The 12,609-nt window shown below is 33.8% G+C and overlaps 1 long non-coding RNA gene and 1 pseudogene across 1 annotated transcript; one reads left to right on the top strand and one right to left on the bottom strand.

Moving 5' to 3' along the window:
- Window positions 1–2,139: 2,139 nt before the first annotated feature.
- Window positions 2,140–3,557, bottom strand: LOC138311633 (uncharacterized). Its single transcript, XR_011206694.1, has 3 exons — window positions 3,376–3,557; window positions 2,669–2,753; window positions 2,140–2,350 (listed from the first exon to the last, which is right to left on the bottom strand). It is a non-coding gene; the product is annotated as an uncharacterized lncRNA (long non-coding RNA).
- Window positions 3,558–3,802: 245 nt separating this feature from the next.
- On the top strand, window positions 3,803–5,803 carry LOC138311632 (piggyBac transposable element-derived protein 4-like; annotated as a pseudogene).
- The last annotated feature ends 6,806 nt before the right edge of the window (window positions 5,804–12,609 follow it).

Here is a 12,609-nt window from a genome sequence, read left to right as displayed (position 1 = left end):
AAAATTAAGAGCCAAGGATAATTCTGAAAATTTACCGGTATTACTTTTACAACCAATTATCTACTATTAGATGAAAAATACATATATTCCACATTTTGAATCTATCCTCCTATACAACTATTTCCTCTCTAACCTATCTTCTTAACCTCTTCTAAATGTCATGTATGTCTGAACGAATGTGGGTGTATGGAGACCTTTGAATGTATACAATAATTTAAGTTAACTCTTTGGTATTTGTGTGATAGGTGTGTTTGTGTGTGTAAAAGTATAATATGAATGTCATGTAAAATTGATACAAATGAAATACTTTTGTTTCTGTATTTATGGTATTAAATTAATTGTCGTTGTCTGTATTGTCTGTAAAATGAAAATGATTTCAAAAATAAAAAAAAAATATAAAAAAAATAATAAAATGTAATGGTAGAATTTACTGGGATAAAATAACTGTTTTTTGGTATAGAAAATAACTCCGTTATAATGTTTCGTTTTTTTCGGTTTTTTTTTTCAGTGTGTTAAGTGTCCACCGTATATGATTCCAGGCTGCTGTTATTGTTCCTGTTACGTACATATCCAACTGTTCCAACTATAACCTGACGGAGTTTCTTATATATTTACATATGCCCCTATATACTCAATGGAAGGGGAGTTGCGTTCAAATTAACGTAATCGCAATGACGTACGAATACAAACGCAGTACAGGTTCGGACTACTTCTAGTTCACGTTTCGATAAGATTTTGCGTCATAAGTTGAAGGATTTTAATATAACAATAACGAGTTGTTATTAGATCCAATTAAATGTGCATTTGACATAAAAAAAGATGTGTTCAAGCATTGTAACGGTAATAAACAACCAAATGATTCGCTGGTCGGGGCTACAACCGGAGGACTTTCCTCTGGAATGTTCGGGGATTCCATAGTTACTTCAGTAGTACATGTGTTTACGGTCACTCATTTCATCTAAATATACAGAACATCTTATGGTCGGTGAACAATTCTTCGAGCATCTAAGCGAACCATAGGTTAACAGATCATATACAGGTTTCCAGAAGAAAAAAAAACATTGCAGGAAGCCTATCCGAAACAGTATCATCAGCTTTACCACCGTTTGCATTCAAAATAGGCCTACACTCATGCAAACACTTGTCTATCATCCGTACAATAAAATAAAAGTCATGACTATGAAGAATTTAGTCTATATCGCATTCTTAGACCGACACATACATGACAACCATTCAGCAGTTCAACGGTCATACCATCAATAGGCTATGCCACAGTAACTTTCCTCGGTTGAAAATCAAATATGGCGGTTCGCTCCACTTTTTCATTACCATGACAACGATACCGTACCGGAAGTCGTTCCGTCTGGGTTATCTCAATTTTTATTCGAAATGGACATTATTGATATATTATCAAATTGAAAAAACAATATTTTAAAAATAGTTAAAAGGTGTCATTGTTGAAAGTTAAATTCGATGTATTCGGTATAACTTTATTATACTTTATTTCATATTTTTATATAACTTTTTCCTAAGCTTTCTCTTAATTTTTCTCTTAATCATAATTTTCTGAAACACATATTCATTAATTCTTCAATATCTTTAATTAATGTATATGAAACATTTCAAATGCAGTGTATTTCCATGATTTGGTACAGAAAATTTCGAAAGATGGAAACCTCGATATGGTTGATTTTATACAGAACTGAACAGGTAAGCACAATTCCGTACGATTTTAGAGAGCAACCAACTAAATGATTTTACATAGACCACAGTGTTAAACTTTGTTAAAGTTTTGTACTGTATTATTAAAACAAAGGAATATTAGTTAGCTGTTGTGTTCTATAATTAAAGTCTAGGTTCTCATATAACACTAAATAGAAAAAAAAAAGTTTGGGTCCTTCTGCTCAAACTCCAACCAGGGTAGCTTTATTGAAATCAGGCGCATTTTGCACTAAAAAATCCTGAAATTCTAATGCTTTTACCTATTCATTATCAAAGTTGATATTTTGAACCTAAATCTCAATATGAATTTCCAAATTCATATCATGGTTATCTAGGAATAATTACCTGTCAGAAAACATTTTTACTTTTGAAATTCATAATTAGTCAGCCAATCAGCGCGGCGGGTTAAAATTCTATCCTGGGCTCAATCTTGTATACACAGGGGCCATTTCGAAGGTCTTTTTTTATTTAGTTGGTTGATCCCTATAGCAGAAATTAAAATTCCAATACTCACCTATGATGTAAAGTGTATTTCGGCTGTATGTCAAATCTGTAATATGAACTTAATCGGTCAAGTGGTTTGTCCAGGACAGGGCTTCACCTTCGGACAGTCACCCGCGGAGTAATTCTGAAAACATGAAATATTGAACTTACACACTGTGTTGATTAATTGCAAATTATGTATTAAATATTGAAATAGTATCAATGTTGTTTAAGTTAATTATTGGTTACATCATTAAACTTTCTGAATATAATGAAAAAATAGAAAAAGTCCCCAGTCAAGGGAGATAATCCATTACATAATCAGGTACCCCTATAATATAGAAAATGTCAAGATTTTGGAAGAAAACCAGATATACCAAAACTTTTACATATTTTGAATTTACCAGGAACATGGTTCTAGAGCCTTTCTGTTTAAAATAAACAAATTAAACAAAGATCAAACCTGTAATGAGCACAAGAGATGCATGTCTTTGTCCGTGACTGGAATCTGTGCAACCAACATATATTTCCGGAAATCTTGAATGACCCTGAAACACCATTTATATGTTTCATTAACAGAAAAAATATTCACAAAATGATATTTTTATCATTATAACATAAAATGCATACTTTTAATAAACTTATTAGCCCTAACATTACAATTAATCAGTACAATTAGTTAAATTGGCTTACCTGAGATGAACATCACCCCCCCCTCCCCCCCTCCCACCAATTATACCTGGCAGGTATAAATACCATACCCAAACTAGACATTATGTAATACAATATAATTGTCTCCCCTTAATGTTACCAATTTCAAATGTATAAGCTGTAAGGTATGTGTTATACCTTTATGACTTTCGGCACTCCAATATGGCAGAGACGACTGACACCCCCCCCCCCCTCCTCTTGAGTTGACCGCTAATCCTGGTTCACCTAAACCGGAACATGCATACAGTTCCGTGAACTAAATTCTGACAACTGAGGAGACCATGCACCGCGCACCCATGTGATCGTACCCATCTGATGTTAAACGCACATGTCACACGTTTATAGCCGTGCTAATTACCTGAATCTACGTTATATGTACCATTAACTTACTGGCCAATTCTAAATAAACTGCATGCATAATCACAGTGACACGTATTATTCTAAAACTTGGCGACTTACCTTTGTATCTATGGACTCACTCGGCTCCAGTGACTGACTCTTATACTTCCGGTTGCGTTCGCTATAGAGAGCAACCAACTAAATGATTTTACATAGACCACAGTGTTAAACTTTGTTAAAGTTTTGTACTGTATTATTAAAACAAAGGAATATTAGTTAGCTGTTGTGTTCTATAATTAAAGTCTAGGTTCAGATATTTCAAGAAATCTTTCTAGACGAAGATAGCGATGAGTTTGAGGGCTTTGATATTGAAGATATCGACAACATTGCCGAGGACGGAACTGGATTTAATGTCGATAATTGGGTTGAAGGCGGAAAGGAACCGTCTACTTTCACTTTTACCGGTAATGCAGGTATTAACACGGATATCTTGTCGGTACCTGAAGAAGGTAGCTTGTCGTATTTAGACTACTTTGAATGCATTATTACTGACAATATAATTCAGAAGATCGTGGTTGAGACAAATAGATACGCTGCCACATACACTGAAACACACCCTGACCTCCCAAGTCACTCTAGGTACAGGAAATGGACAGACACAACGCTAGGGGAAATGAAAGCGTTCATAGCGATGACAATTGCGATGGGACTTGTCCAGCAATTGGATATTCAGGACTATTGGTCTGGTAATCCTGTTATAAATACACCATTCTTCAGATCTGTGATGTCAAGAGACAGATTCTTATCATTGTTGAGTGTACTGCATCTAGCAGACAACTCTGGGGCAGTTCCTAGAGGGCAAACAGGTTACTCGCCTTTACAGAAATTAGGTGAGCCTTACAAGGATATCCTTTCCAACTTTCAAAGTTGTTATAACCCTAACAAGAACATTGCCATCGATGAAGGGATGATACCCTGGAGAGGGAACCTCCATTTCCGTGTATATAGCCCGGACAAACCCATTAAATATGGACTTAAGGTTTACATGTTGTGTGACTCTGACAATGGCTATTGCAGTCGTATGGAACTATACACTGGTCACGGAGGACAGAACAGTCAGTTTGGAGCAACATACGATCTCATCATGCGTCTTGCTGACCCTTTCCTAAACAAAGGCTACCATTTATACATGGACAATTACTTCAGTAGTCCACAATTATTTTATTCCTTATTTCTAAACGCAACCTTGGCATGTGGAACCTTGCGAAAAAACAGACGTGGTGTACCTCAGGATCTAAAGGATCGGCGTTTGGTTAGAGGCGAGATGTTTGTAATGAACAACGACATGCTTGTTGCAGTAAAGTACGCAGACAAAAAGGATGTACATCTTCTCACAACAATACACAAAGGTACGATACATGTATTGAGCACCATAACTTCGATAATACTCTGTTGAGTTCACATTCATATTGAAAAAACCAAACTGTATAATGGTAAATATAAATGTACTGAATGTGAATATTCTTTAACAGAATGTTATATCGTGGCAATTTATGTTTCAATGTCACATTCAGTACTGGTATATGTTTTAGATTCTTTAACTTCAAAATATTTTTTGCTTTCCTATTCGTAATTGTTTTCATGTTGCAGTAAACAATATGATTATCTATTATAAAATTTGACAAAATGAATTCATGTAAACATTTTGTTACACTATCACATTTTGTGGCTTGAAATGGAAAGTTTTACTATATAATAATACATTTAGGTGTCATGGAAGACTCTGGTAAAAGAGACCAGGAAGGAATTGAAATTCAAAAACCAGACTGCATTTTACAGCTACAACAAATATATGGGTGCTGTTGATAGATGTGATCAGATGGTAGCATATGGCAGCTTTGAAAGAATGACTTTGAAGTGGTGGAAAAAGGTCTTTTTCCATGTGCTCGGCCTAGCTGTGTTAAATTCGTACATTCTGTACAAAACCAGAAGTCAACAAACTGTCCTGCAGAGAGTGTTCAGAAGGGAGTTGGTGAATCAGTTGGTGACTGCATCAGAAATATCTGGTCCTTCATCTAGAGGCAGGAAGAGATCATCAGCTGAAGTTTTGCAAAGACTCAGTGCTAGACACTTCATCTGCCACTTGCCATCCTCAGGAAACAGGAATCACGCAAAGCGACGATGTGTCGTTTGTGGGCCTGCTGAAGCAGAGCTGTTCCGAAGCGCTAATCCAGAGGAACCAGTACCGAAACGAATGGGACGGGAAACCTGCTTCCAATGCAAACAATGCCAAGTGGCACTCTGCATTGAGCCATGCTTTGAACTTTTTCACACAAAAGCTGAGTATGTGCTGGCATACAAACGTCTGAAGTCTGTTCTGGAGGAATAAACTTTAAAACTCCATCAAAATTGTATATATAGTTCCACTGTGTTATTGTTAACAATTTTACTACAAACTGTTACTGCTGACAATTTTACAACAAACTGTTACTGCTGACATTTTTATCAAAAGTTTGAACGTTCAATGTATTGGAATGAATCTCCCATAGTTTTTTCAGGTAAGTGAGTTTACAGAGTTTCTGCTTTAATACTTTAGCTGTCTAACAGCAAAGTACACTTGGTACTATTTGCTGTCCTTACTTTAAAGGACTATATATCTTAAAATTTTGATTATGTCCTTTCTTGCAGTTTTGTACTTACAGATGTCTTTAGTGCTTTTAACACATACATTTCTCCTTAAAACCTTAAAAAAAAATACACACAGATACATGTAGGGACAACCTCAATTTAAACATTCCCAATGTTACTAAGTAACAGATTACCTAAATGACAAAGGAGAAACTATCAGCTCTGCTATGCATGACAGACATTTAGGCTTGGAAGAGATGAACTGTTGTTTGACATAAATTTCTACAAGGGAGATAACTGATTAATATCTTGGAATAACTCTTATATGAAATAATTCTTATATATTTTATTGACTGCAGAATATTTCTTCTACCCCTGCTGTCGTAGACGATAATTTGTTGCTAGTTTGTCTGAATATGTGGCACAATTGCCGTATGAATGGGCTTCTTCTCTAATCAAGCTTTTTCCAACTTTATGCACACCTGGGTTGACTTTGTGTCACATTGTAAAGCAGATGGATCTTAAATTAGAATTTAATGAAATGAATTGAAAACGTAATATTCGCAAACATACATATATGTACATCTATATTGTGCAAATTACGACTGAAAAATAAAGATGAAAGAATCTTGTGTAAAAATTTGATAAAATATGTGCATGATGTAAACGCCATTAATTTTCATGTATACATGTTCAAATAAAAGTGTTCCTTGTTATTATTAACCCTCCTTCAGAGGGAAAAACTTATATATAACTGTGGTTTACAATCAAAATTATAAAGTAAAACAGGTCTTGAACATTTTTAAGCATTTTCATTTTTTTTTTTTATATTTTTCTGAACAATTCAGCATTCAGACATAGCCAGAATGAGACAATTCAGCACTACTAGGGTTAAGATTGATTAAAGTGTTGTGTATTTAATGACATTGCATTATCATTCGTGTAATAATGGAAAACTGCTGGAAGGGTGGTTTCCCTGTATGCAATGTGGTGTGTTTAAATGTCTTTTTTTCCTTAAAAAATAACACCTTTTGCCAACACTGTTGAAATTACTATTTTGCTCTTTAGGTTTGGTTTCAGTAAAATATGTTGAACTTGAAAACATATTTAAAGATGCTCCATCGCTGACAAATAGTATTTTTTCTCGAAAAAACCGTATTTTTAAAAATTAGTATTTTTCTTCAATTACAAAAGTTACTTACCATTGAAAGGTTTGAACTTCTAATTTTTCTTCAAGATAAAAAATATTAAAAATGATTAATTGCGTCCTGAAAAAAATCCCTGGCACAATGTCCATATGGAGTGAAGTACTGATTGCGCATGCACCAAAAGCAATTTTTTTGTGTGTGTGTAATCAGACACACATGATTTAAACACCGATTATTGTTCAAATGATGAGTATCGCATATGCTCTGTCGGTGATGGAGCATATTTAAATAATGTTAAAATTTGTGGTAATCAAGCTAACATTTATTGTCACAATAAAAGCTCTGGAGAGCTTATTGATACATTTACTTGAGGAACGAATTCATTGTAAAACAGAATGACAATAGCATGCATTTATGGACCTAATCAAGATCCACCACATTTCTTTGATAGCTTTTTGTCCACATTAGAGGTATTTGATATTATTTCTGTGATATTATGTGGTGACTGGAATACCGTACAGAACAGAGAAATGGATACACATAATAGTCTTCATAATAATAACCCAAAGTCTCAGGAAGCAATTAAAAGAATAATTACTAGATTTGACCTATTAGATCCCTGGAGATGCTTTTATCCTGATTTGAAAATTTTTACATGGAGACAGAAAAACCCTACAGGAGATTTCAGAAAAGATGGCGATGACGTCACACAAAGGTACATCCGGGCGCTCAAAGGTACAACTCCGTATATCTACACATAAACATAGAGGGAACACAGCCGCTTGCGATGTTTGTTTACATTTTATTGTAATAAATAGTACGACAGTCCGAGAACTATTGCGTTATTTTGATTATACAAATGGTAAATAAATATATTTAGCAATAACATTTAGATATAAACATCTGGTATTCATATATTTTACTCTGTTTTATACTCCATTTTCGAAAATTACTGAAATTTTTATAAGCGATTAGTCTTACTTGGTAAAACACCTTACGATGTGTGATTATGACCAAATTAAAATTTGCCTTCGTATACGTAGATTACCCCAAGCGCACGGCAGCCATTACGTACAGTACTGCCGAGATCCCGAATTTCGTAATTTTTCAGAGTCACAAAATTATGTATTCTGGTTATCTTTTTCGTCAGATATTTTGGAATTTAGTTTATGACATTCAAATGAGACAGTTTATAGTTACTTTTTATCATATTTTAAAACAAAACTTCGATTATTTTAGGATTCTCGAAGCCTTGCGCAACGTGTTCTGGTCGGCATTTATAGTAATTACGATCTATTCATAAATCTAAATGTAGTCTATCTAACATTCATTCAAATTATTTAAAAGTAATGTCACCTCAATTTGGGACTTCACATAACGGCACATGGTATGAAAGTGACTAAAAAATTAAAAATAAACTCATGAAATTGAACTATTTCATGATTTTATTTTTTCGAGATATCGGTAGCCATACTGTACGTGTACGTACACATACATCTTCATTTATGTGTAACAGTGGTTTATACCATTCATTTAAAATAATATATACATGGGGAATAGCGAAATATATATATCTTTTACAAGTACTTATTGAGATATGTGTTGGTAATTACGTATAAATATTATTAATTTCCCAACTATAGGCTGTTGCCCGAGGTGATCTACCAGCGAAGCCATGCACGAGCGGCCGTGGTCTGGCCAGGTGGTTCACATTTCGTTATATTTATACTAAATAGTGTTATGAACAGATTTTTCGTGTATAACAAAATTATGATACATTGAAATCAATTATCTATTCATAACTTTTTCACACAACATGGATTTCTACGTATGAACAAAAAGCGAGTACGTGTGACGGCCCGGCACCGCTTCGCAAGCTGCCTGGCGTCAACACTAAATCTACACAAATGTATTTAGCAATAACTATAAATGTCTGTAACCTCTGAAACAATAAGAAACTATTTTAAAATCAGAATTTGCAAGTATGAAAGTGTATACTTTTGTCAATGTATCGATTGTGTAGCGGGGATGTACGTATCTGTTTGTTTTTATCAGTCGCCATACTGTTTTTGTACCTTTGAGGACCCGGATGTAAACTTTCTGTGACGTCACGCCATCTTTTCTGAAATTTCCTATTATGGAAAGCAGACTTTATTACTTTTTGATATCACAAGATATATGCAAAATTCAAGGACTCTAAAATCATACCTGGTAACAGGACATATCATTCCTGTATTATATTAGATGTAAGTTTTGTAGAACGTGGTAGAGGGTATTGGAAACATAATGCTTCTCTCTTAGCAGATTCGGCTTATATTCAGCCGGTTAAGGAGTGTATCAAAGAGACTTTTGATGAGTATATTATTGATGGGGATAAAAATAACATAGATAACATTGTTTTGAGAGTCAATGACCAACATTTTCTTTGAAATTCTTAAAGTTAAAATCCGATCAATATCAATATTTTACTCTATTTCGAAGGCCAAGGATAAGAGAAAACATAAAAAGAATTTATAAATTGAAATAGAGGAACTTGAAAAACTAATTAATAATAACCCTAGTGCAGATCTTATGACTGAGTTTGGTACCAAAAAACAGGAATTATAATCTCTAAGGAAATGTAAAGTTGAAGGCCTTATTATACGGTCAAAGGCCAATTGGTAAGGGAATGGGGAAAAAACAACAAAATTCTTTCGTGATCTGGAAAAACGTCACTTTGTCAATACGAATATTACACAACTAATAACAGATGAGGGAAATATACTAGATAATCAAGGGGAGATAATTGAGACAGAAACTGATTTTTTTAAGAATATATATACTTCTAAACAGGATAACTTTTTGCAGTAAGAAAATTCCTATTTTTTCACCATCATGTTCAACTTAGTAACATAGATAAAAACATATGTGAAGGGGAACTTACACTATCTGAATTGGGAAAAAATATTAAAGTGTATGGATAACAGGAAGAGTCCGGGCGCTCTGATGGTTTTAGTGTAGAATTTTATAAGCTTTTCTGGAAAGATTTACGATGTTTTTTACTTAAATCTATAAACTATGCATATCACACTGAGCAGCTATCTGATTTTCAATGCCTCGGTATTATTTCATGTATCCCAAAAGATGAAACAGATAGAAGGTATTTGCAAAATTGGCGACCAATATCCCTTCTTAATGTAGACTCTAAAATAGCATCAGCAGCAATAGCTAGTAGAGTAAAAAAGGTTCTCTCAAATATCATTAGTGAAACACAGACACGTTTTATTTTATCTTTATGATATCATGACTTTAATTACACATCACAAGACAATACGCGAAGCAACAGTGTGAAAACGCGCGGAGTGACACTGCTACAAAAAAATACACTGTCGGTGCGACAATTTTTTTTTTCGCTCCAAACACTCCATGCATTGTTGCAATGGGCCACACACCAATCATTCTTTGTTCTAACTAAAATTACAGAGATCGCTGAAGCACATTACTTTAACAAATTTTATTGTAATCAGACTAATATAATGTACATGCACAGGCATTTGGTTCTATAAAATGCCGTGACAACGAACATATTACATTATAAAGAGAAATATCTATAGAGCCAAATGCCGGGGTTACATATATCTAAGTATATACATTACCTCTCTTTTCGATGCTTTCGTTTCATAAATGGATATCTACATACCTGTGCATATCAAAAGAGTTTTCAATTCCTGCCCGTTAATGAATACAACAAGAAAATCATAATGTTTGGAAAATTTATGTCTGAACGGAATGAGTTTTGAATAAAGAGAGTTTCGTCAACAGATATCTAACCTTTATTCCGCCATCTTGCGCCGGTGTTAGCCGGTTAATCAAAACCGGCTGATCCGGTGTACGCCGGTCGCGCCACCGGGGCACTTTTTCTTTGAATTGAGTGACTTAGCCGCCCGCTCTTGACGAATCGAGCAGGGGTAGCAGTGTTAGGGATATAGCTATAAAAGGTAACCAGTTTCTACTTGGGCAATATGCTGATGATGCTTATCTCCTACTTGATGGTAAAAGTCAGTCACTATACACTGCTGTTCAGATACTTCAAGATTTCGCTTGTGTATCAGGATTAAAAATAAATTTACAAAAATCCAGTGTCCTGTGGATTGATAGCAGGAAAAATACTCCAATGACAGAATATGTCCTGAATTGAATATAAACTGGTCTTCTGCAAATTTTAAGTTGCTGGGTATAGTATTTTCATTAAACCTTGAAAACATGGAACAAATAAATTATGATAACAAACTCTGTCAGATAAACAAACTTCTAAGATACTGTACTTGTCGAGATCTTACTTTAATTGGACGTATCACTATCATAAAAACACTCATATTACCCAAATTTGTACATCTGTTTTCGACACTACCAAACCCGTCTAAATCCTTTATTACTAAGTTAAACAAAATCTTGTTTGGTTTCATATGGAATTTTAAGTCTGAAAAAATTAAACGTGACACTCTAATTGCATGTAAGGATAATGGAGGTTTAAACATGACTCATGTTTTATCTTTTATTAAATATTTGAAAGTGAAATGGATACTAGGAAAACCTGGAAAACCTTACTAAAGGAAATATTGCCATTTGAAATTGATTTGTTATATGAGCTTGACAGTAGTAAAATGAAAGAAGCAGGAGAACAAATTAAAATCCCTTTTTGGAAAAATCTGATAGCAGCTTTATCAGAAATACAAAGTGAGCCTGATACACTTGTAGAATACTTAGGTAAAAGCTTGGTCAATTTTGTTCCGATAGAAAAAATAAAGTTTTGTAACATATGGAAAGGGCAACACAGTCTTGGTACAGTTGGTGATCTATTTCAAAATGGTACAGTAAGATAATTTCATGATATGGATACTATCCCTAATTTATAATTTATTCAGTATTATGCAATAGTAAATAAAATCGACAGACATTGGAAACACGTTTATCGTGATTCTGTTGAACGTAATGAAACTGTAACAACATCCAGGAAAATAGATATTATTTCACCTTTATTGTGTAAAACTGAAGTTTATCTACTGGAAATTTGTTGAACATTATGTAAGAAAACCGATAAGTCAAGACAATTGGGAATCTGATTTTGATATTTGTGATGATTTTTATTGGTGTGATGTGTATTCAAATGCATTTAACTGTTCAATGGAAACAAAATTACAAACATTTCAATATAAAATCAATCAGAGAATTCTTACAATAAATGATGTGTTAGTAAAAATGAAACTATCTAATAAGAGATATTGTACATTTTGTAACAGGGAACCAGAAATGTTAAGGCATTGTAATGTTTTCGCATTGTTATTATGTACAAAAACTATTTGAACAATTTATTACTTGGTACAACTAACACAACAACACACAGCCTTTCTATAATATTAACGATCAAGATATCATTCTGGGATATCCAGAATTTGGAAAATTATTAAATCATTTTCTTATTTTGTTAAAACAACATATATATTATTGTCGTATGAAAGATACCATTCCAAATTTCGGAGTTTGATTTTATTTGCCAACACTATGACAATAGAAAAAAAAAACACGGGGGAAAACAGAT

This window comes from Argopecten irradians, unplaced genomic scaffold (genome assembly GCF_041381155.1).
Source record: "Argopecten irradians isolate NY unplaced genomic scaffold, Ai_NY scaffold_0073, whole genome shotgun sequence".
NCBI classification, from domain to species: Eukaryota; Metazoa; Mollusca; class Bivalvia; order Pectinida; family Pectinidae; genus Argopecten; species Argopecten irradians.
Note: the sequence above shows the minus strand (reverse complement) of the source record. Positions and strands in the feature narration are given on the sequence as shown.